Raw genomic sequence first — 24,886 nt, forward strand, 5'->3', positions numbered from 1 at the left:
ACAGTGCTCCGTCTTTTCCTTTGTGCATTTATTATGACATATATATATATATATATATATATATATATAGTTATATATAGAGAATATACTTATATACATATATATATAGTTATATATAGAGAATATACTTATATATATATATATATATATATAGAATCGATATTTTATAGTTTGATATATTACTTTAATATTAATATTCAGATTAAGAGTTTCATCCAAGTTATATACAATTATTACGTTACGTTCATATCGAAACATGACTAATCATTTGCGTAAATTAAATCAGAGGTATGAGAGAAATGTTAGATTGCATTCAAGTGACAGTTACTATTTGCAATATGTTATTATATGGCAAGTAGTTAACATGCTTACCGTTTGTATCCAATTTAATGTGCATAACTAGTGTTTATATTGTGATCCTGTTTATAGTTATATAGGGTACTAGTTATGCAGATATAGTTATAAGCAAAATTACATGTTTTACAATTCTGCAATAAAAATTGAATGGTAAATTTTTGAATTTTATTTTTTTATTTTTATAATTTGAATTTTATTTATTTTGAATTTTATTAAGCCTACTTTTCTGATTTAGCAAATCTAACTCAAAATCATTTTGAGTTCTTCAGTTTAAATGCTTGAGGCCTGGTTTGGGTCTATTTAGTCAAATGTTTTAAAACTCGACGAAGCATATTGTCTAAATATTGTATACACAATCTTCTGTAAAGAGCATGATTTTCTGTCATATAGAAAACAGAATAACATATTTTATAATATTTCAGCATAACAGTTGAAAATGTTTACCTATTTTAGGCAATGAAATAAAATATTTAGGGAAATGTTGGTTCCATCTTGCTTAGAGAAAGCATGTACTGCTTTAATGGTTTCAAATGATTCGTGTCCTCATTCTCTTGAGTTTATATTTGTTTCTAAAGTCATAATGTATTAACATTTACAAGTAGAAAGTGCTGAGCATACCGGATTTTTTTTTTTTGCTCCCTTCAAATAAAGAATTTACCAGATTTTCCAATTCTACATGTATAATTTTTATATTCTTGCACGCAAAATTGGCTTATATGTTTTTTATGTAACTTTTGTTACACTGAAGATGATAAGAAACTAAATACTACTAATTTACTAAATATTACAAGCTAAGAATCTGTGCCACGAGCTGAAATGGGTTAAATATGAGAAAAAAACATCCATTTCCTTTATCCTCTTTGAAAAACATATCTCGAATGCCACTGACGTTCTTTCCTAGCAAATCAAAAGTTTTGCATGCCGTTTAAATTGCATATATGCAATTTGTATGCAGTTTACATTGCATACAAATAATAAGCAGTTTCATACAGGTTCGAAAGTTTCAACACTACGGAAGTTGATATGGCGAACTTTGTTGTCTACTAAATGATCTGTGAAGTGAATGTTGTCATTTTGCTGTAAATTAAGCCTGTCATTTCTTTGTAAGAGAACTCCATCATGTTACTTCAGACATTGTAGTAATACCTACTGCCTCTCATTAAATAACTATAGTAATTTATATGCCTGGTTGTTCTTTCAGGGTTGCATTATTTGTTTCCAAGTGGATATTTCACAAACTTTTGCAAGCATATTACATCACAGTTTTGTTTAGCTGTCATATGGCTCTAATTAAGCTTAATTACTTTTGACCAGCTGCAGCAAAAGTGCGTTTAGTGTTTTAATTAATCTCTGTTTTTATTTGCATTTACGTATTTTCTTATTTTTATAATAGTACTTCTTTCTGTTCACTTTTTTATATAATTTCCCATATATACGTATTATATGCGTATTATGTATGCACAGAAGCCATGCAATGGAATGTTTTGCCTTAGAATACACCTCATTGGCAGTCCACCTACCTATCGGACAAATTTCTCCTGTTGTTTACCTTGGCCTCATAAGCAGCTACATCCCCATTCATCAACAATTGGAAAATCCACTTTTCCATCCATAGTATTTGTTCCTGGTTGTTGTCTATGTACAATGTTTCGTTCCTTAGCGGTCTTCTTCTCATCCAGTTTTCTCTTAATACTACCAATAAAAATATTGTCAAAACAGTCCAATTCAAAAGATTATTGCTATATATACAACAAGCTGCATCATATGAGAGTTGTTCGAAGTGACAAAAAATCGATATTCTTCATAATTTCGTTACGTACACAAATGTTTCAGTGTGCGGTGATCTTCTGAGAAGAAACGCTTATGCTAAGAAGGAACAAAACACAAGATGGTGTTTTATATAAGTTGCTGGACGAAACAAATTGAGAGCACTGAGGCGTAGAATGCAATGTCATGATCCAGGTGAAAGACTGCAACTTACCTTCAACTTATGCAAACTCAAAGAAGATCAAGAGAGTTTTAAAAGAGCAAAAACTCGCGTCTTGGCTCGATGACAGCGCAATATCTAATAAAAAGTTTGGAGCCGGCTTTAGCACATGACAAGATGTATCGGCATCCAGCCTGAATGTCCAATATGTCCTGAAGCTCATTCAAGTCGAGAAACGATGGCACATGAGTTCGAGACAATTTTCAAGGAATGCTATAAAAACAAAGACAAAAAAAAAAACTCGATCACAGTAATTAAGATAAGAATGGAATCAATCAGTTACCAGATCATAAGCTCATGATTACAAACGCATAGTTAAGTTTTATCAATAGTGCAATAAATACCAATAAACTGCCAGGGACAGATAGTATGGCCAACGACATAATAACTACATTCTATGCCATGCAACTTTAGATTTTGAAAGCATGTTTTAGAGCGTTCTGGAGTCCGTGGGGTTTCTGCAGCCGACAGTTGATATTTGCATTGCAAGGGCATCTAATATTTGCAAAAACAGACTTGCAATATATTGCTTTAAAATCTGTACGTCCCTGGCTCTTATTAACACTAAGAAAATATACAGATCTGTAATGTTTACTGTCAACCACTGTTACTGTTACTTACACTGTTACTATTTACTGTTTCTCTAGAACGCTGCTGTGTTAGAGAATTAACTTTAGTGCATCCGATAAGACAGTATTAGCAATTTCGCAGAAAGTAACAGAAGGTTTTGTAACTATTTAAGTACAGAGTTCACAAAAAAACTTCCCCGATATATAAACTTCCAGCCGGCTATACACTCAACCAATCAAAATGAAATTTGATATTTGAAGGTATGCGCTCGACCTTGAGTTGATTTAAACTATATAACTACAAGGTTACTGTTACAGGTGAGGTGACAGACACACCAGACGAAGGATCTCCGTCCCAGGTCCTCATTATACGGGACCCTTTCAGAGTTTGGGGTGAAAAACGTCCGTGGGACCTCGTTCTCGCGAGCGCAACCCCCGCAGTCCCCGCCCGGCTTTTACTAAGCATTGGGCAGAACAGTAACGTTGCTATGTTGAAAATTTGTCACCTTGCCTCCGGGCACCACTCAATCGGCAAAACCACATTGTAAAAAGATGCTCTATCCGCTTTGTCAGTTCCCGCCACGAGAAGTCAATGGGGTCAAACCCCCGGGAACTTAGTAGGCAAATTTTCCATATAGCTCCACCACAGCCGAAGAAACAGACACGACAGTACCAGTACGGTCCCTGCCAAGCCTGAACCAACCTGAGTACAATACTCAGGCTCCAGTACTGTAAAGTCAAATTATATACCCCCGTGGTTGAGACTGCCTAGGTACAGATCCTAACCAGTACTTCCCAGGCGTTCGCCTCAGTCAACCCCCGGAGGGGCAGGTGAGGTGACAGATGAGAGCAGGTCCGGACAACCGGACGGTTTACATAGACTAATCGGGTATCGTCCAGATCCCGCAACTATCTGAAGCTACACTCCGAACACAATACAAGGGCAAAGTACGTGGCCATACAAGGGCAAAATATAGATTTTTCTGCATGAGGAATTAAACATTTTCCTGGCTACATTGCATGTTAATACATTGCTACACATACTCGCTACACTATACATTTCATAATATACATTGCATTGATCATTGCACTGTATTTAAGGCACATTTAAAACTCAATGGTACACTTAATACACTATATATTCTTTGCAACATATTACGCTGAACATTATTCTTAACTATTCAACAAATATTCTAAACAATGTAATTGATTAAATAAGACATAACTTGATTATATAGTACATAAGTTTATATAAGACAGGCTTAAATAGATAACTTAATACAACAGATAACTGAATTAAGAGCTCTTAAATAAAGAGCAAAAGTGCACATTACAAACAAATTACACATTTGCACACAGAAATACACTTTGTTTACTTTATGTTGTACTTATAATATACAAAATACAGATTTAAGGACACGTGTACAGCCCATATTACTTTTGATTAAATACTATCATGTTAAGAGTTCAGAATTTTCTAACGGCTACACCCCTTCTTTTCTGGCGCAAACTGATCAGTGTTTTGAAAAACCATAAATGACATTAGAATGATACACGCGTGATAAAACCTGCCGGCTTCAGACTTTTTCAAAAAAAAGAGCTAATGATAACTCAAGAGGGGAAAGGAAAGAAATACCTTTATTGGTATTACAAAATTTTCAACGTGTAAAACATTTCAAGAAACAGTCATATCCCTTAAATTTGCAGTTTCCTTCCACCGCCATTCCCCGACCTCATTCCGATGGATTTCTAATTCTACGGTTAACTGAAACCTAAGGTGTACACTTCACATCTACGAGATTTGCGGGTATTAAAAAATGTCATCCAATGGAAAGTTATGCAGATTTCTTCTAGGGTCGACATTGTTATCAAAAATTTCCCATACGCGCTTATCGTTATTGTCTCTGAAGGTAGGCACGTTGAAGACTTGTTATGCCAATAAAAGTTTTTTTTTCTCCTGTGATTTCTTGTGATGCCATTGGTCACTTTGATTTCTGCTCTTAAGAATGTTTTATGTCGGCAATTTCCGTCATATGTGTATCATTTTAACACCATTTATGGTTCCTCAACGCTCTGATCAGACTGAGTGTGAAACCAGTGATTGTTGCCATTCGCAAATTTCGAATTGTTCGCAAATTTTGAATTTGTTCTATGTTTTAAATCATTACAGTCTCGAGTGCATACTTTCAAATAACAATATCTAAAATTTCATTTCAATTGGTTGAGTGGATTGGCTGCAAGGGTTTCATATACCGGGGAAGCTTTTTTATCACTACCCTCAATATATTTACTTCTATTTTTTAGATATTGTATATTATATTGTATTAAGTACAGACGCATTTTAAGCTCATTTTCACCATCATTTATTCACTAAATATGTAATTAAAAATGGTGTATCTAGATCTACAAATTTGGGCTTATAACTTGCATTAGTGTTTGTATATTGTTACTTCAACATGCGGTCTGTGTGTATTTTTGTATAACATAGTGATTTAGGTAAATCCTGCGTTATATAATTGCTCCATAATATTATCAGTACTGATTGCTTCTGGACATGTATTCACATTCTGCTCTTGCTGTGTTTGTCGATCCAGTAAGTACTGTAATATATAAGAGCACCTAAAACAAGCTCTGCGTTAGCCAAACTAGGTTACTAATTTTGTTCATAAATAGAGGATTTTAGTGCAATTATATGTGAAATTGTTGTAGTTTTCTGTGTAATGTAACATGTAAAAATCTGAAGAAACGAGCTATGCTGCAAAAGTACGAACACAGGGGCAAGTTCGTTTAACATTGAGAAAATGAGTATCTCGGTAATTTAGCGAGATGTTGTCAAGCTGACGAAGGTTTTGGCGACTTTTTTATCTCAATTTGGTAAAAAATCGCTTAAAGTAGCCAGACTCGGCGACGAATTAGCAACATTTTTGTCCGGTCCCTGTATTATCGTAATAAGTATTGTAGTAATTGAATAAATGTAATTATATTAGATTATTAAATACTATATTAGATGCAACCGTAATTCGACCCCCCATATTGCTTTCCAGTAACTTCAAGAAGCAGAAAATACTAGAAATATCTCGGCCACCGATTGAAAACTACATAAGGACGAAGAGAGCATCTACTCTCTGTTAGCAGGTGTTTAGTTGCAATTGTTGCAAGTTGTTAGTCACCGTGAGATCGTATTAGCTTCCTCCTTAGATGCGCTTTACACTTTACATTCCGTTGTGTTTAACGTTCTTAGTAGTTTGAAGTATAACTACTGATTGTATTGCGTGATACTGTAAGCACTTGTACAGATATTTCTATGGAAAAACCGAGAAATCTGAAAGATTTCTTTTGATAAAAAATTAATTTTATTAATCGATAATCAGACCTGTGTGCATTCAATATATTGCGAACTTATACTTATCAACTCATGTTAATTACTTTACATGGTAAAATCTTAATTTAATTAATTAAAGTAAGTTAAGCTATCTTAGATTTAACGCTTCTCAGTCTGATGTTCACAAGTAAGAAACTTTCGTTGACAAAAAATATCATTGATATAAGTGTTATAATTGTACCGCCTCTTATCATATTGCAGATTTTCCAAGCTTCTTCCAATTTGAAAACTACAGCAATTCCATTTTAATTTAAATGTTTAACTGTAAATATTCATTAAAATACTGTTCATGTTGTACGTTGTCACGGTTCTGCGTTATGATCTTTTACAAACGTCAGTGTTCCCGTCTTTAACTACAGTAACTTTCTTTACTCGAGATAAGCTATCAGTAGCTTTCACTTAGTCTTAACAGTAGTATTTCTAAAATGTATTTTTATTTTTTATTCTAGGCGATTTTTTGGTGAAAATTTGGCGACCAACCCTGCTACAGCAACCTGCTAGTTTTTGTTTGGACGCCATTTTCTTTTCACAAAGTAAAGACACTTTTTTTTTTTTTTTCTTTTTTTTCCTCAACATTTTTTCCCCAACAATCTGCTAGCCGAATTACGCTTATGCTAGAACTTTATGGAACAAAAGTGCTTAATCATGACGAAGATTAGGTGCGAAATTGGGAGAAAGTGCAGAATCGCAAACTGCTTGCCACATTTTTAAGAATTGCACATACACGGTATCCATGTACACGTCGACTTTATTTTCACTTAAAAAAACATCCCAGAATTGCACAAAAATGGCATTGCGCACACTCTTGACTTTATCCATGCACACTGCTAAAGTCCTAGCTAGTAACCTTTATTGCCTTACCAAAATGGCCCACCAGCAGCCGAGCGGTAACGTCGCTGAGCACTGGTAGTTCGGTCCGAGATTCGAATCCCGCGAACGGGCTGGCTGCATGGGCGTTTTCGTGGTTTTCCCCATGTGTAACGTGTATACGAGCCAGTTTTCCTTAGAATGTCCTCCACGAAGGCATCCCTCCCTTAAGGCAGATAGCCCTCGAGTGCTTTGCCGTAATCTAATAAAACGAAACAAATAAACCTTACCAAAATGTCGCCAAACTACCTGTTACCATATTCCAAAGATTAGCCTAATGTTTCTCTTGGATACTGAACGTTTGTGCAGAGAAGGCAACGGAAAGTTAGTTAATTTATTTATTAGGATAATTAATATTTCTATTAAGGGATATTGCTTATTTCATTGTAATTTTGTTATACGTAATACACTTTTTGTTTTAATTTCTTTTGATGAAGTTGTTCTGCGGAGTAAAATTCTGAGCAGTTTTTAAATTTAACATTTGGTGTTCCCCTCAGGCATTTTTTCCGATACATTTAAAAGCCAGACGAAGGCTGGCAGCGTAGCTGCTGGTAATAAATGAAATTCAAATATGCACTTATCACGGTAAGCTAGGAATTAATAACAACTCTTTCAAGGATTATCTGCATTTAAAAATTTACCTTCATGGAACACTGTCTAAAATAAAAAGGTTCGAGTCTTCATTATAAAGAGAAAAATGACGGAAAGCCCATTAAAATTATGAACGGTGATTCGTGTTATTTACTTTGCATAGTAAAATCTTAATTCAGTTAATTTAAGCTATCTTAGATTTAATGCTTACCAGTTTATCCTTCACAGGTAAGAATCTTTTGTTGACAAATATATGATTAATAATAGTGTCACAATTGTACTGTCTAGTATCTTTATGATAAAAAAACTAATCAACGACTGTAAATATCCCAAAAATGTTGCATTTGTTATCCTAAATCTTATGATTTATCATACATTTGAAGCAAATTTTTGAAGTAGGTTTTTGATACAAAATCATTTTAATGCAATACATATGGAAAACAAATGTCAGGACACCCAACCGGGATAGTAGTTAGCGACGCTGAATGCCGTGCAGAAGATACCGCGGTTCGAATCCCGAAGAAGGCATGCAGGTTTATAAATATATAGGGTCTGTGCTGCATGAAGGCACTCGTAATAAGCGGCGAGCTGAAAGTGCTCTCGAGAAATTGCTGGTAAGGGAAGAGGGTTTGGAGACTCCCGCCCGACGTGCTCTTCATCAAGATTGGAGGCGGATTGAGGTTCGCGCCAAAAACAGGTGCGGTCTTGCACTCCCTTGTCACGATATGCTTCGTGGGCTTTGTTCTGATATGACTGTCAGACGAGTGAGATAAGTCACAAAAACAAAAATATCGGATAAAAGCTATGCGTTAAATAAAGAATATGAGAGATAATTTTTCTAAATAAATTTAAAGCAAAAAAAAAAAAAATAAATAAATAAAAAATTTGAAAGGTTTCAGATTTTAAATTACGTCCAAAGGAGCATTTTCTTAACGTTTTGTGCGTTACCTCTATTTATTAAATATCAAGTTCTTCCCACTTAAACCATAAAATTCAGTTCAAAAGCAATATCGCAAAACAGTTTTAAAGTGAGCGCATATTTCCGATACACAGTTCCGCGCGCTTGAGATGAAAAGGTTTTTTTTTCCTACAGTGTTATTGCTCGCTTTTAAATCGTTGAGTTTGTTAATCAAAAATTCGTTAAAGTTTTACAAAATATGAAATCGATAATAAAACAAATTCCAAATTTGGGATTTCCATGTTCGGGTGGAAACGTACGTTATTCAAAACTGGATGGCTCTAGGTACCGTTGTTTTATCACAATGCGAGAAACATATATACATTTATGGAGATTCTTCATTATTTAATTTCTTTAATACAGGGCGATAATATTTGGCGGCAACAATTTGAAAAGTGAATCAGACACTTATAGTGAACCAATGCAAAATGCCAAAACGAAAATAATGGTCCTTGAGGGCAAATTGCCACTTTGGATATTATATATTTTTTCACTTAATTTTTAAAAATGGATATTCGATTCGTCTAATTGAAAACGGACACGACAAACGATTTATTATAAACTATATATATATAAGCTATTTAAACCTAATCAGTAAACCATTATCCGCAAATTGAAATTTAGTGCCGTTCTTAAAAATTATTCAATTTAATACTCGTGAAATCTCCTAAGCCATTTTTATTCACAATTTACTTTATGAATCGCGATTTAAGCGAAGAGAATTGACGCGAAATAATTCTGTACGTTTTTTAGTGTACATGAAGTGCACATCTTCTTGTAAATAGGTATTAATAATTTAGGTTTGCGTAAAAAATATGAAAGGAAAAAATAAGATCATACATTTCTAAGAAGGATTCTGATCTTGTTAAGCTTTTATAAGCCTACGAGAAAAAAAAAGAGGCAATTCGAAGGAGATTTGTTGGAAAAAATAATCTTCTTTGCTGTTGTTCTTCGAAAATATACTATTCATCTTCCAAGATTAACGTCAAATTTGACGTTCTTTCTCTTGAAAGTTATTCTCAAATTAATGTTTCATCCCTTAAGCCTAAACATAATACATTCAGCGCAAATTTAATTGAAGTGAGCTATTTAACGGGATGAAAGTTTCAGAATAAAAACATGGCAAAAATATTGCGAGATACATGCTTGTTTAATAGCATTTATTTTGTTTCTCGTAAAAAAATAAGTCCTAACATAATCTGCATTTAAAATACTTAACAATCTGTGTTAGTAGCTATTGTTTATTTCTCAGTTAGGGTAATGCGTAAGGATGAATATTGGAAATTCATGTATTTTAATAATTTAAAGTATAAGCTAAGACACGTCTTTACGGTAGTTAGGTAATAACGCATAGCATATTATTTTACGTATTATATATTTTTAATTAATGAAAATTATGAATTTTTATATTTTAAACAATTATACATATGGTTATTTATTTAATGAAATTTATAATTTTTATATTTTATACTATTGCTAGAGACATAAATTTCTAATATTTATTACGTAATATTTAATTATGCTCATTTCCATGTCATATTTGCAGTCGTAATAAAACCTGATTTTGATTTAATTCAAATTTATACATTTGAGATCACAATGGTATACATTTTCGAATATGTGCGCATCTGTGCATTTAAGCATTTTTAAATGTGCATTTATGTATTATTAATGTGCCTTTATGTATTTTCGAAATTATGTCACGCAGAGAAAAATGAGGACCAGTAACCAGTGTGGTATATAACACTATTTCGCCTGCATTCCAATAACAAGAATATTTGATGAATATGCTCTGTAAAATTAACGTCTAAACTGCAAAAATTACTGGAGGATAGAGAAGACATTAATCCAGTTGCCCAGTGATTTCAGGTGTAATGGCACCGTCTAACTAATCAGATCTTACATAATCCTATAATGTTTTTCTACCTCTTTTCAGCATGTTTTCGGGGATTAAGTGGTTTAACACTCAGCGCGTATTCGAGCGGTCCCAGGTTCGAGTCCCGGGGACAGCATTGCTCATTTTTAGTGTTTCTTACTTCAAAAATCTTGGTGACTCTACAGTGCCGGCAGAACTAAAAAAAGGTGGTGAACGTTAATTCGCCACCATCATGATTTGGTGATTGGGTCCATTAATCCCAGTCACCCTTTAAAAGGAGGAGTATATAAGGTATTTTCTCATTCCTTCCAGTATGTCTTCGTGTGCAACGGTTAGCACACTCGGCGCGTATTCGATAGGTCCAGATTCGAGTCCCGGGGAAGGCATTGCTTAATTTTCATGTCTTCGGCTTCAAAATAACCTAATGACTCTACAGTCCAATTAATTTACACCAAGCTGAAGGAAGCGTGCATCCTGTCCTTTGGCATCATTTCAAAAATCAGAGTATACTCAATGTACTTCGAGGATTCGATATAAGGTGGAGTACATTTGCAGCTGAAGTTGTCTTTGCAGCTAGGATACTCAGTGCCATAGACCATATTATTGCGCATGGTCCTTCGTTCTTGATGTCACTGACGTAATTTTCGGCTTAACATCTGCTGAAGTTAAGGATACTTTTGAAAATGATTGCCTGTTGCTTATCCCGACTGACGAAACATTAAAAACGTTATTGCCATCATTTCACTTGACTAAATCTAGTTGATTTAATCAAATATCTTGGCAGTAACAGTATTGCTAGAAAATGCATGATAATCCAGAATTCATAAAGTTTATCATAAATATATAATTTCTTTTTACCTTTTTGACAACAAAGCACTTTCTATATTCATATCGGTACTGCTGTGCTTTTGCTGTGCAAACGTTTAATTCCAAACGCATTCCAAATTTCTGGCGGGTTTGTTTTATTTAATGTGCGATTTCTCTAATTAATAAAAGTTGGAAATACTAACTACTTTTTTAATTACTTTAACCCATTTAATCTTAAATATAAATTCGCTGTCCTTATTGGTACTGTGGTTAGCGTGTCAGACTCCCGTGTCGTGCTCGAATCCCACAGAAGGCTTGGATATAAACAAATGTATAGCGTCTTTGCAGCATATGGAGCACATAAAATTCACTATGATAAATCGAAATTTTGGTAGCGGGGGGAAACGGATGGGAAGTCCTTGACCCGTGCCTTTAAAACTGCTTCTTTAAAATTTGAAAAGAACTGGTGAAGTCGCACTGTCGTCTACTATAAAACTTCCAAGGCCCATGGCAATGATAGACAAAGCAATGCAATCGTTGCCACAATAAATATGTGAGCTTGAACTGATGTTTCTGTAAAAGAAATGAGAAAAGTCACGGTATGTATATCATAAGTGTAAATCGTCGTTAAATTCTTAACGTAAATCTTTCCTGTCCATTGTTTTCTCCATTTTAACAAAAGATTCATTCTGATAAAGGACTCATATTTAAGGAAATAATCTGCATGAAACTAGAATTCATTAATTTTCGTGTTAGAAATGCCTACATAATACACCTAAATATTTTAACTTTATGACTGGCTTGAGGTTTTACTCATTCAAGAAATTTGGTCATTTAAGCAGAAAGGTAATGGCATTCATGTTTCTATACTAAATACTACAGATATCTTCAGAGGTTCTTTTTGATATATTTTGAAGCTTTGTTCTTCGGAAGGTAGCGTACATGTTTTGGAGCTAAGTCTACTTCCATCGCAACCATTTTCGCAAAACTGGAGTGTTGTTTTTGTTGGCCAGTTTAGTCGGTTTTCAGTAAAATGTTCAAAATTTGTGCCTGTGCAAAATTTCTTGCTCTGCTTTCTATGAATTTTTAAGCTTCCTGACACGTTCAGAAGACTTTGAGAACCTTGATGTACTTTTAAAGCGGTTTTTCTCTGTTCTCACACCCGTCTTCCCTACTATTCCAGCTGCATTTCTCTTTCTCTGCAAGTCTGCGATGCATGTTTCCATTTTCTTAAACAAGCACTCGCCGGCTGTCGTCGCGATGTTTTCGTTGCAAGGCCATAGTTATTAATAACTTCAAGTTGCCACCTGACTACTTGCTATTCCAAGAGATCAGTCTCGAACGATGTGAGCTGCAGAAAATCCACATATTTTCAACTTCTGTTCTTTGTTTAGATCTTGGTCGACACCATCCAATAACTGTGTTCTTCCGAATCGTTTTTACTCCGACTATTCGTTCCATGAACGTTCTGTCTGTTTTTTCATTTAGTATGAAGATGGGGAGAATTTCTCCTTAGTCTTTCTGTTAGCTGTACCAGTGGACTTCATTAACTATTCGCTTGGAAGAGCATTAGCAGTGTTCCTTCTTTCTTTGGTCGTATAGCTAGTAGCCGTGCCGTTACCACCTCATTTTCGTTTGACGTGGAATCTATTTTCCACGTTTATCAACGATGTCTCCCTCATTAGCACATTTCGAAAAACAGATCTGGTTAGGCTCCCTTCAGATTTCTTGTGGATCATATGAGCTAGTTTGCTGGTTTTCCCCTCTTTCCCTTGACTTTTTTAATGCCTGAGATTGAAGGTCAATTAGCTTGCTATAAATACAAGTCAATGAAAGTAATGATGATTTGAAGAGCGGCGGAAAAATAATGTTAAAAACTTTTGTTGCAAATATTAACTCTCAAGAGTTAATGTCTATCTTTTGTTGCACCTTAATGGAAATAAAAAGCAATATTTTTTCATTATCTTCTCAATTTTCTTTAGCTGTGCTATGTGCAAACCACTAGAGAGAGGAAAGGGCTCGAAATATGTTCCTAATTATTTTACACAAGCAGTGACCTTTTCCTTCATGAACGTAACAATTACGAAGTGAAGAATCCTTTTCCGAGCTGGTAGAAAATGATGAAAGCGTAAACGTAAATTACTACAGTGATATTCTTTCTACAGTGAGTGATTAAACACATACTTGCAAAGAAAATCTATGATGAATAACATTGCTTTGTTGCAATTTCAAAGGAGAAATAAGAAAATAAAATAGTGTAAATGCTGATTATAAAACCTTCTTTGTTCGATTAGTGAAACACCTTCTCGAATCGTTAAATCCCTTAATCGAAATTTAATAAGATTTGAATAAAATTGACCTCTTTTTAAACGACTACGTCATCTGTCCTTTTATTGCCAACGAACAAGCGTCAATATTCAATCGAAATGCGGATATTCGAAGTTTTCTTTGAAACATCCTTTTGTTCGTTCCTGATACGATAATTTCAATCGAAGCGCAAAGAATCGATCTTGCTATTCTTCCATCGATAAACTGCAGCAGACGAGAAATTTTTCCGAGCGGAACTTGTGACTAATGACAAACCATCTCATCGTAGAAGATATGCTAATCACCAAAAAACGATGCCCATAAATTCAATCTAATTCTTCTTTTTTTTTTGCCCCCCTTCTCTGCCATGTTTTTTCTCTTCGTTTATTTCCCTCTTTTGAAGTAATCACCGTACAAAGAAATGCCACATTACGCAATTTTTGAAAGCATACTCTGTACGTTTGACCTAGATGCTTTACCATCAGTGGCCGCCGTGGAGTCTCCCATAGGGGTAAAAGAATAAAAAAGAAAAGCGCACAAAGGACCGCGTTAAATTTTTTTATCGCTCTCTTTCTTCTCTCCCTGTTCTTCAGAATTTTTATTTAACTGCCGAAACTTTAAAAAAAAAAAAAGAAAGAGCGGAAAAAATTTACTGTGTTTGCTTTTCATTGGAAAGAACATTGTTTTTGGTACGAAGTATCATTAAGAATTCCATTTTCAACAATGCTTCAGCATCATTCTGAAACGCTCGACTGGAGATCTTTAAAAACAGCATTATTGTAAAGTTATGCTTGACATCCTGTAACAAGGTTTTGAACATTATCTGAAAGAGCGTACGCTGCAGTTTTGTGTAAAATGATGTCCGTTGTTTGCTTATTTAGAAATTTACGGAAGCATCTGAATGAATTCATGGTTCGGTAGAAATAGAATGTAACATGGCTGGAGGTGCACAATTTTGAAATTATTTTTTGCTCAGAAAGGAGTATGATACGCATGCGAAATTTGGTGGAAAATACAGCTTTGTTACTACAGTTTTCCTTTGGGCGGAAAGAAGCATAGCGATTCCGTGGCTGTTTTGCTTAGCGTAAATTTTGTTTTACGCTTATTCCAAATATTCTCTTTTCTTCGGCATTTGATTTTCACAGAAACGAAACAAAGTTATCGCAGAGCGAAACCTACTGTTTGGAAAAGAAATTGTGTTTAAATAGTTCTTTGCTGCATTTCTAAAAATAACTCAAATATATCGATAACAAGCAACTTCCTATACTTATAATATTATATTGTACATCTATAATGAACCTCCAATATCAAATACATTAAATCCATCAAATATAACGCGACTTTCTAATATCCAATTTTTGGAGACATGATTCGCGATTATACTGCAGCAGGAAATCCAAAAATATACGAACGTTGGATTTTTTATATATTTACCTCAATTTTTTATGGACTTCTTTACAGTTCTAACTCATAAATTAGTGTCTCTTTCATCCACATTGAAGCTATTCAGATAATCACAATTCAACTTTCCGTCACTACAATGGTTCTTTTAGATTCACGTCCATCTTTCCGTACACTCCAATGATGCAAGGCTAGCGCAAATCCAGTTTTTGAAGCCTAGGACACATAGTCATTCTTGTGATCCAACATGCATTATCATTGAAGGACAGATCGGTATATCATAGGACAGGTCAGAGATGTAATAGTCCATATTTCTAAGTTTTCTAGGTGGGTGAAGGTTCTTATTCTTAGGTCGAAAATTTTCCCAAGTTGTATAATGTAAAAGGTAGTGGGTAAAAAATTCCTCTTTATAGGAAAAATAAACATAAAGCCAGCTGCTCTTGAAGCTGGCGTTACTATAAAAATATGCAACTGATGTATCTGGGTCTGTACCTTCCAGGAAAACAAGTTATCGAAGTATATACGCTGCTGGCCATTAAAATTGCAACACGAGGAAGGAAGGATCTGACGAAAGTCAAAATTACATGAAAGGAAGAAGAGGCTTCAATAAGCAAATGATTAGTGTCTCAGCGCATTTAGAAGACGTAAAGGGGTTAGGTTAGGTTATTTAATTACGGCAAAGCCTCGAGGGCTATCTGCCTAAGGGGAGGGATGCCTTCGTGGAGGACCTTCTAAGGAAAACTGGCTCGTATACACGTTACACATGGGGAAAACCACGAAAACACCCAGAAGCTTATACTAGCCAGCCCGTTCGCGGGATTCGAACCTCGGACCGAGCTACCAGTGTTCAGCGACTTTACCGCTCGGCCGCTGGTGGGCCAAGACGTAAAAAGGAGAAATGACATCTAAAGCACTACATAATGGAAACGTTGTGTAGTGGATTTCTCATTCGAAAAGCGCTTTGTAAGGTCTGGATTTGCTCAGAATATCTTGTTATGCCTCGAATCATAAGACGAAAAGCTTACCAGTTACTGTTGAAATTCAGCAGAGGCACGATCGTTGCCTGGACAGACATATTGTGAGCTCAGTGCTGCCAAACCGTACAACCACATCATGGACCATTAGTCAAGAAATGAGCATGTTTCCCAAAAGAAGGCCCAATATCCGCTCGTATGGTGCGTCGACCATCAGCACGGCAAATATTACTTCGGCTTCCTTTGACAATGCAGCAAAGAGAGAGATGGCGATTGTGGTGCATCGAACGATAAAGTTGGATATAGAAGTGTGGACAATGTTGTCTTTTCAGACGTTCTGCGTGCAATATTCTGAAGGCCGTATACGTGTCTGGAAGCTCGGAGGAGACCACATGTCGCCTGCTTGCATTCGATATCGGCATAGGGGCCCTGCACCTGGTATAATGTTTTAATGCAGCCATTGAGTGCACGACATGCCTATCTCTAGTTCGGATCGACGGTAATTTAAAAGCAGATAGGTACATTTTTGATATCTTACGTCCAGTGGTTCTGCCCTGTCTTTGAAGCTTGCCAAACGCCATCTTCCAACAAGATAATGCAAGCCCGTTGCACATTGTGTTCTGACCTTCCTCGATACACAGGGTATTGTATTTCTATCCTGGTCTTTACAGTCTGCAGATATGTCCCCATTTAAAACAACTGGTCATGGATTGCCCCGAGAGACTGGCCAGCCACCCCTTTCCAGCTAATACCGTTGATGAAAGGTGGCATAGACGTAAAGCAGCATGAAATGAATTACCCGTTCCTGTCGTTCAAACCCCAGTTCGACTCCCTGCCTAACCAAGTAAGGGCCGTTTTAATTGCCAGGGATGGCCGCTGTTTCTACTAATTTCGCACCTCTGTAAGCTCCCAAACTGCTTACAAATGTAATTACTTTGTCTTCATGCCATACATTTTTTTACGTATAATAAATATTGCATTTGCTTTCCTTCGTGGTGTTGATATTTTAATGGCCAGCAGTGTAGTTAGTATGATGTGGAGAATTAGAATCTGGATAATAAAAAAAATGATAGAAAAGACTGAAAAGGATTGAACATATGCATATTGTAGAAGATATTTTTGGAACGTTTCTCGTAATTGAATCACCAGTGTCTTGAAATATGCTTCAAGTGAATTTTGAATGCTTCAAGCAATGTTTTACAAATATTTAATCAGTGAATTTGTCAATTAACTTAGATATCCTGCATTTCTTTGTTGCCAAAGGGCTACTTTTTGACGTGTTTAAGAACCGAAACCAAAGATTTTCAAAGAAAATTAAAACATAACCCAGGTGTGTTTTAAAGGCAGATAGCGAGAAGCAAAAAACATTGTTTAAGATGATACTCGTTTCACTGAAAAACATTTTCTACGCTAGTAAAGCTTTAAGATGCCTCCGAACCAATCACTGAAATTTATAAGTAGAATGTATGTGTAGAATTGTCAGTTGTTCAAATCACAGTGCTTGTGTAGCCAACGTGAACGGGACTAAACATCTTTATTGGCGATGGGAAGTCTCAAAAAACTAAATGCTTTAAAAATGTCAGATATTTTCCTTTTTCCAATATACCTAACCATAAGGCAGGATTGGTATTGAAACAGTTTCAAGAACAGCCACGAAAATAGGATGAAGAAATTTCCACCAAAAAGCTATGGAATCCGGTCTTTACTGGCCTGCAATCACAAGGAAGTCAAGAACATACACTGTGGTTTACACAGGGTAGTTTTTGTTTGATAGAAGTTTGCTTTCTTCTCTCCATATGCAACATTTCTCATGCCGCTTAAAGACAAATCACGGACCAGGAGTCGAAACGTCGTTATAGATATCAGTTTGTTTTATGTATATTGGAGGAGTTCAATAAATATACAAGCAGCAATATTTACCTTCTTGATGCAATGATATTTTTAGAAAAAGCATTACGACTTGTGGCAACAGTAATCCATCATTCATAATGGTTTTCGCCTCGCTGGTATAGGAAAGAGGAATATTAACAAAGAAAATGGCGAACCAAGGATCTACCTATTCCACTGTAGCTAGGAGAAAACGGCAATTGAACATTTTCGAAGCGTGCAATAAAATTTTATGTGGAAATATTTCCACTCTTGATGTAATGATAATTTTAGAAAAAAAAAAAAAACATGAAGACTTGTGGCAAGAGTAATCGTAAATGTTTTCGGCTCACTGCTCTAGGAAAGAATATTAATGAATAAAATGGCGAACCAAGGATCTACCTATTCCCTGGTAGCTAGAAGAAAAACGGAAATTAAACATTTTTAAATTGGGAAATGAGGACTTGTCATGATGATGTTACTGGATGCGGAGATCCAAGAAATGAATGTATTGTAAGAAACATTAAGCAGGGAAAAGCTGGTGTCGAAAATTGTGGATGCCAAAACAGCTATATGTAACAGTAGTAAGTTTTGTCTTAATAACACGTATAAACAAGAGAAATGGAGTCATATTCATTTTGGATAAAGAACTACCTATAGTTTCCTTGAAATTTGCATCATAAAAGTATAACACACTTATATTGATAGTGTCTCGAAACTGATAAATGAAGGCCCATACTGCTCGATTATTAAAGATTCGTCAACTTCTGACGTCAAGAAAGTCCCAACAGCTGTTAAAACTTCAGATGTACTCCCAATGCAGTTTAAAAAATCCCTTGTTCCACCTATTGCTAACGGTGGTAAGTTTTATGCTCTCTCCAAAGTCCACAAAATTGGTATTCCTTTTTTGACCTAGTTTCCAACTTAGGGACGGCATCATATTCTTTGGCCAAATATTTATTTTCCATATTTTCTCCTTCAATTTCTAATAAATACTGTAAACAATTCTTCTGAAGTCGTCGGCAAACTTAAAGGTATTTCTCCCTCGTATTCCGCTATATTCTCTTATGATGTTAAATCACTGTTTACTAATTGTTCCAGTCGAAGAAGCACTTGCGTTGAAGCTAGGCTACAAGAATTCCATTTTATGCTTACAGAAATTGAAGAGTTACTTCTCTTATTAAAGTCTCTGTGGGTCAGAAACACTTTGATTCCCAAAATGAATATTTTCGTCAAATTGAAGGGTAATCCTCTCATTCCTGTAGTTGCCCGATATTTACATGCGCTATTTAATACGTTTGTGAGGTTTATCTATTTATTTTTAACTAATATTTCAAATTAAGTTGTAAAAGCCTTTTTATCACTTTCTTTTCACCCACGCTTTTCATGCCAGAATGTAGATGAGATAGTGAGAGTTTATTCAGATTAAAGTAGAATGAAGTGCCATTTAAGCAAGAATTTCGGAAGTTAATTTTTAGAGCGTGTTTGCCTATTCCAGACTACGTTGTGCTATGATTATTAGCAGCTTGCGTTAGCAGCGTTGATGTGTTCTTGCCTTTAAGCTTGTCTAGCCGGTCACTATAGACCAGAGTTCTGCCTGGGCGTTAAAGCATTCTGTGAGTCGTTAGGTAACCTACCACACCCAGAAATTATTATTTGTTACGTAATTCTGTTAAGTGTTGGCTTCCTGTAACCCAAATTGGGTCATTTGTTATTTCTATGCTTGAATAAAAGGGTCTTATACACCCTTCTTCTGATCTCTGTTTTAGTTTCCCATCAAGGGCTAGAAGATACTTTAAGAGTCCGTTTTAAAAATTTATGTTCCAAAAACGCCAAAGCCTTTGACTTTATAAGCCATAGACTTTATGAGTTGATTTTGATAAGTTGTTTTATTTTATTCTTCTGAGACAAAATTTCTTTTCCACGTTTGTATTTATTTCCATTTTCTAAATAGTATTTAGCTTCACTCAAATATATTACTTGATATTTGATTTTTAAGTTGCTGATAACTTAAATAATTAATGCTTCTTATGTAGCAATACTCAGAATATCACCAATGTATACAATTAGATTAATTTTTTAATGGTGATCCGCTTCTGAAGATAAGCTTTTCATGTTTGAAACATGGATCAGCTTTGCTTCAGTTAAATCCAATATTTTTATCGTATTTTCAATATCCTTATTCCAGCAATTAGCTGCTTTTTTAGACCTTAAAATTTACATATGGTATTTCTTCCTGTCAGAGCACTGAATCCTTCTAGGTGTTCCATGTATATTTCTTCGCTACAATTTCCATGCAAAATTTCAGCATTAACATCGATTTAATGCGGGTTTGCATTGTGATAGGTATAGTATGGCATATTTGATTATGGTAAAGTACTCCAGGGCTATTTCCTTATGGGGAGGGATGGCCTTCGTGGAAGAAGTTCTAAGGGAAACTGTCTCGTAAAAATGTTACACATGCGGCAAACCATGAAAACGTTCATGCTGCCAGGCCGTTAGCGGGATTAGATCCTTGGACCCGAGCGACTTTACCTCTCGGCTGCCTGTTGGCCCATTAGGTGATTACTATATTCTCTGAAGCAAGGAAAAACTTTCTAACTGATTAATAATGTGATTAAACTGGAGTTTAATGTGATTAAACTAAAAATAATGTGATAGTTAGTTAAGTTAATGTGATAAACTAAAAATGAGATTAAACTGGAGTTTCGATGGGAAATTCTGAAAATTTGATTTTAGACTTTCCGCATACGTCTATGAAAAAGAATCTCTGAATCTCTGTGCATTTATGAACAATATCTCAACTATAGCTAACCTTTATTACAATTACCTTTCCGTGTAACCTTATTTTAACACAATTAATTTGCGTAGTGTTTTATTTTCGTGTCCAAAAACGCCTCAATGATAAATGTACCTCACATACGTACCTTATTGAAGCTATCACAATCAAAAGTGAAATAATGTGCACATTTTACGTTTTTTCACTAGAAGGATTGGTTTGTATTTAAGAAGGTTTTAAAAATGTGAATTCAGTGTACTTGGATATACAAAAATATATAATTATTTTCTAAATATCAGTTCTCAAAATAAACATGATTTGATGCAAAATTTTAGAGATATGTGATAAATAATCGTACTGTTTACTTTACATTCTACTGGCTCACAGAATTTGTGGAATGATTTCAAAAGATTACCTCTATTTCTACTGAATAACGTATCTGCATTCAGGTTGGTAAATATAATATTCAGGAGTGTCTTTCGAGGGATACCAAGTGCCAAAACTGCAAAACAAAATATGCCAAATAATTCACACTTAAAACTATTGTTATTAGTGAACTCCATAATTCAGAGGCAAGTTTAAACAAGCGATTTTCATGGATTCATACATAACACTAAGCAAAGGCAGTTTTATTCAGATAAGTTCTGACTTTCAGCCGCACAGACAGTATAGTGGTTAAAGGTGCCGACTGAGATACCAAACGGTTCGGGTTCGAATCTCGGAGAAGACATGATTGTAACTACCCGTCCCTTCATAGGAGCCAAAGGTGCCCCACCAATTGCTTCCATAGTTAAAGTGACCAATATTTCTGGTCTTAGTAGTGGCCAAGCTGAAGTCGGCTGAGGGCCCGCCATTGGGAGGGGGGGAAATAAAATTTCTGATTTTTAAATATTATTATTATTATTTACGCGTTTCGCCTAAGACACTATAAGAAAAGGAGGGAGGACTTTCTAAGGGAAACTGGTTCGTATTAACACGTTACACATGGGAAAACCGAGAAAACGCCCATACAGCCAGTCCGTTAGCAAAGATTCGAACCTCGGACCAAACTACCAGTGTTCAGAGACTTTACCGCTCGGCCGCTGGTGGGCCTGAGTTTCAAGTAAGCAAGTACTATTTGATACTGGAATAGCTTCTCACGAAAATAGCGGCAACAGAAGAGTGCATTAAATATCAATCACGCTTTACAAGTATGAAAACCGGCAGTAGTGCAGCAAATGCTGCGTATAAAAATGTGAACAGTATATATGGTAAAAATGTTTTAAATATTCGCAAGTGCCAAAGATGGTTTTATAAATTTCGATAAGGTAGCCGTAGCTTGAACTATGCCATCCGTTAAGGGTTCCTCTCTATACTAGTAACGATGTGTTTATACAAGCACTTGAAAGAAATCCATATGAAATTGATGAAAAATTGGCAGAAGAGGACAATTTTTCATCATCAACTATCCATTTACATTTAAAGCAACTTGAAATCGTATAAACTTGGTAGGTGGGTTCCATCTGAAATTGTTGATGCTAAATAAAAGAACGTGTAAATATCAAGCAAATTTGTTCAAACAAATTTAGTTTTCATTTTCTGAATCTTCTAGTAACTGATGATACGAAGCTTGAATATTTCATTGATTGAAAAAATACAATTTTCAAAAGACGACTGAAATGGACTTTCAAGAACTTGTCTCCAATATGACTGCTGATTTTTTTAATTGCATAAAAAACGTATTATAGTTTTGGAAGAATGTTGCTGATTCAGATAGGAATAACCAACTAATTAAATTAGTATTGTATCTTTTTATGTCATGAAAACGTATTTCAAAAAAAGACATTACTTACGGGATGACCTTATAATAACATATAAATTCCACGAAGAATTTCATAGCTGTAACTTGATATTTTTCCTTTTCTGAAGTAAAGTGTGAATCATACTAATAACCTGTGTTGTGGAGTCGGAGTCAGGGAGTTGGAATCGGAGCCAGGCAGATTTGGGGGTAAAGAAGTCGGAGCTGGATCGACTCCAATTTTTGTTGGACAGTTTGAATTTGAAATGAAATTAAAGCGAATAAAAAAACAATTAATGACAAACTGAGTTATTATTTTTATTATCAATTATTTACAAATCTCATTAGTAAATTTAGGTAAGCAGCAATAGCAGCATGAACTCCCAAAACTGATGCCATTCTTAGGAAGCGAGCAGGAAAAGGAGCAATTATTGATCAAGGAACGCGATCGGGAAGTACGTATTTTATGATATAGAAGTTGTTAGAATTAAGAACGACATAGGTAAGGATATAGGTAACACTAATAGATATAGAAGATATAGGTAACACTAATGTTTCACTAACAGAAAGACTGTGATCTTTCAGAATTGGAAACTCTTCTTTCTACATCGTATATAGCCCCAAAAAAGCTACAATCTGAAGAATCAACAACAGGAGAGAATGGAAGAATGTGGTATTTGTTTTTTCTGAAATGGAGGGTTCATTCAGAAGGAATCATTTATTCAATGAAGAACAGAGAAACTAATTTTTTAGACAATGAGATCTTGCTGGATCCAAAGCACTGAATTTTGTTGGATGACGAACAAATTAAGAAGGCAAAGAAATCGTGTTTGCATGTTTTCATTTTTATATCTAAAGGCTCTAGTTCTTTATTTTCATTCGCTTTGCCTAAGCCGTTTCAATATTATCCAAGGATATTTCACAAACTCTAATTCATCACAGGAAGATAATGGAGACTCAAGTTGCAGTGTCTGCAAGTTGACTGCCCTGATTTTGATCTATGAATTTTCAATAAGAAATGAAATTATTTTCAGAGTATTAAAATCAGGGCAGTCAATTTGCAGACACTGCAACTGAGTCTCTCAAATCTTCTTCCTGTGATGAATTAGAGTTTGAGAAATATCCTTCGATAATATTGAAACGGCTTAGGCAAAGAGAATGAAAATAAAGAACTAGAGCCTTTAGATATAAAAATGAAAACATGCAAACACGATTTCTACATGGCCTTTGAAGAAATAGAGAAACATGATCACGCTTGCAAAGCACCTCTTTTAGAACTTATAAACATCTATCCTGAAAAGTTAAAAGAAGTAGCCCTAACAGTAACAGCTCTTCCTCCTACTCAGGTCAGTCTGAAAAGACTCTTTGTAGGGTTTTCCTTATTCTGCATAACAAATTTATTTTACGTTTTCATGTTCTCAGCTTCTCAAACTTCCCCTCACATTCTCTCGCCAGCATGTAAATTTAAAGTTAAGTGAAGTGCTATTTAAACGTGTGATTATCTCAGTTTATTCAGAGCGTGTTTCGATAGCCAAATGCACGTTTCGTTGTTATTTTGCGGTCACGCTAGTAAGCCTCTTGGCCTTATCAGTTTAGTATCCCGCCGGTTAGATTTCTGTGAGTCCACCCCTTATTCGTAATTTTGAAGTGCGTTCTTGCACTCGTTTTATTTTTCAGATTTGATTTGTATTATAGTCTACGTTTAGTTACCGCCGCAAGTGAACAGTGTTTTGTAACGCACGAAGTCCGTGCTTTTCTGTTAAAATTAGTTGATTTAATAAAGGGTTATTTTGCACCTTCTTCTGTGCTTGTATTTAATTCACGCCTGTGCGAGAAATCGCCAGGTTCATAGAGGATCTAAGTTAGTGTATGTGTAAAAGTAGAGATACGTCTTACATCTTCTCAGCTCTGAAGTTTATCAAATCGAATCTATGGTCCTCCATCAGAAACGATCATGCCGAAGGTATTTCAATCATCATTAGTATTTCTGAGAAATAACTAATGCCATTTTTTCCATTTCATAATAAATCCTACAAATAATTTGCTATGCCATCAACTTTTTTCTGTAGCATCTATTACTTCTTTTATATTAAAAAATAAGCTGTATGCCATGTGTATATGTTTACATATATATACATATATAAGAGGGAGTCGAAGTCAGAGTCGGAATCGGTCATTTTCCAACTCTACAGCTCTATTAATAACAATTCCTAGAATGGATGCATTAAATGTCCGAGCTGTGATAAAATACTTACGTTTAAAGCACTAGTCGACGAGAACGTTCATAAGAATTTTCATGAAACATTAGGAGGTAATAAACCCAGTATATAGTTACCAAATAAGCATGAAAGATTCCGCCATGGAAGCAGACATGTGGAAATGATCCAC

The sequence above is a fragment of the Stegodyphus dumicola genome, chromosome 5 (genome assembly GCF_044657685.1).
Source record: "Stegodyphus dumicola isolate Sdum_Otavi_A_Nest chromosome 5, ASM4465768v1".
NCBI classification, from domain to species: Eukaryota; Metazoa; Arthropoda; class Arachnida; order Araneae; family Eresidae; genus Stegodyphus; species Stegodyphus dumicola.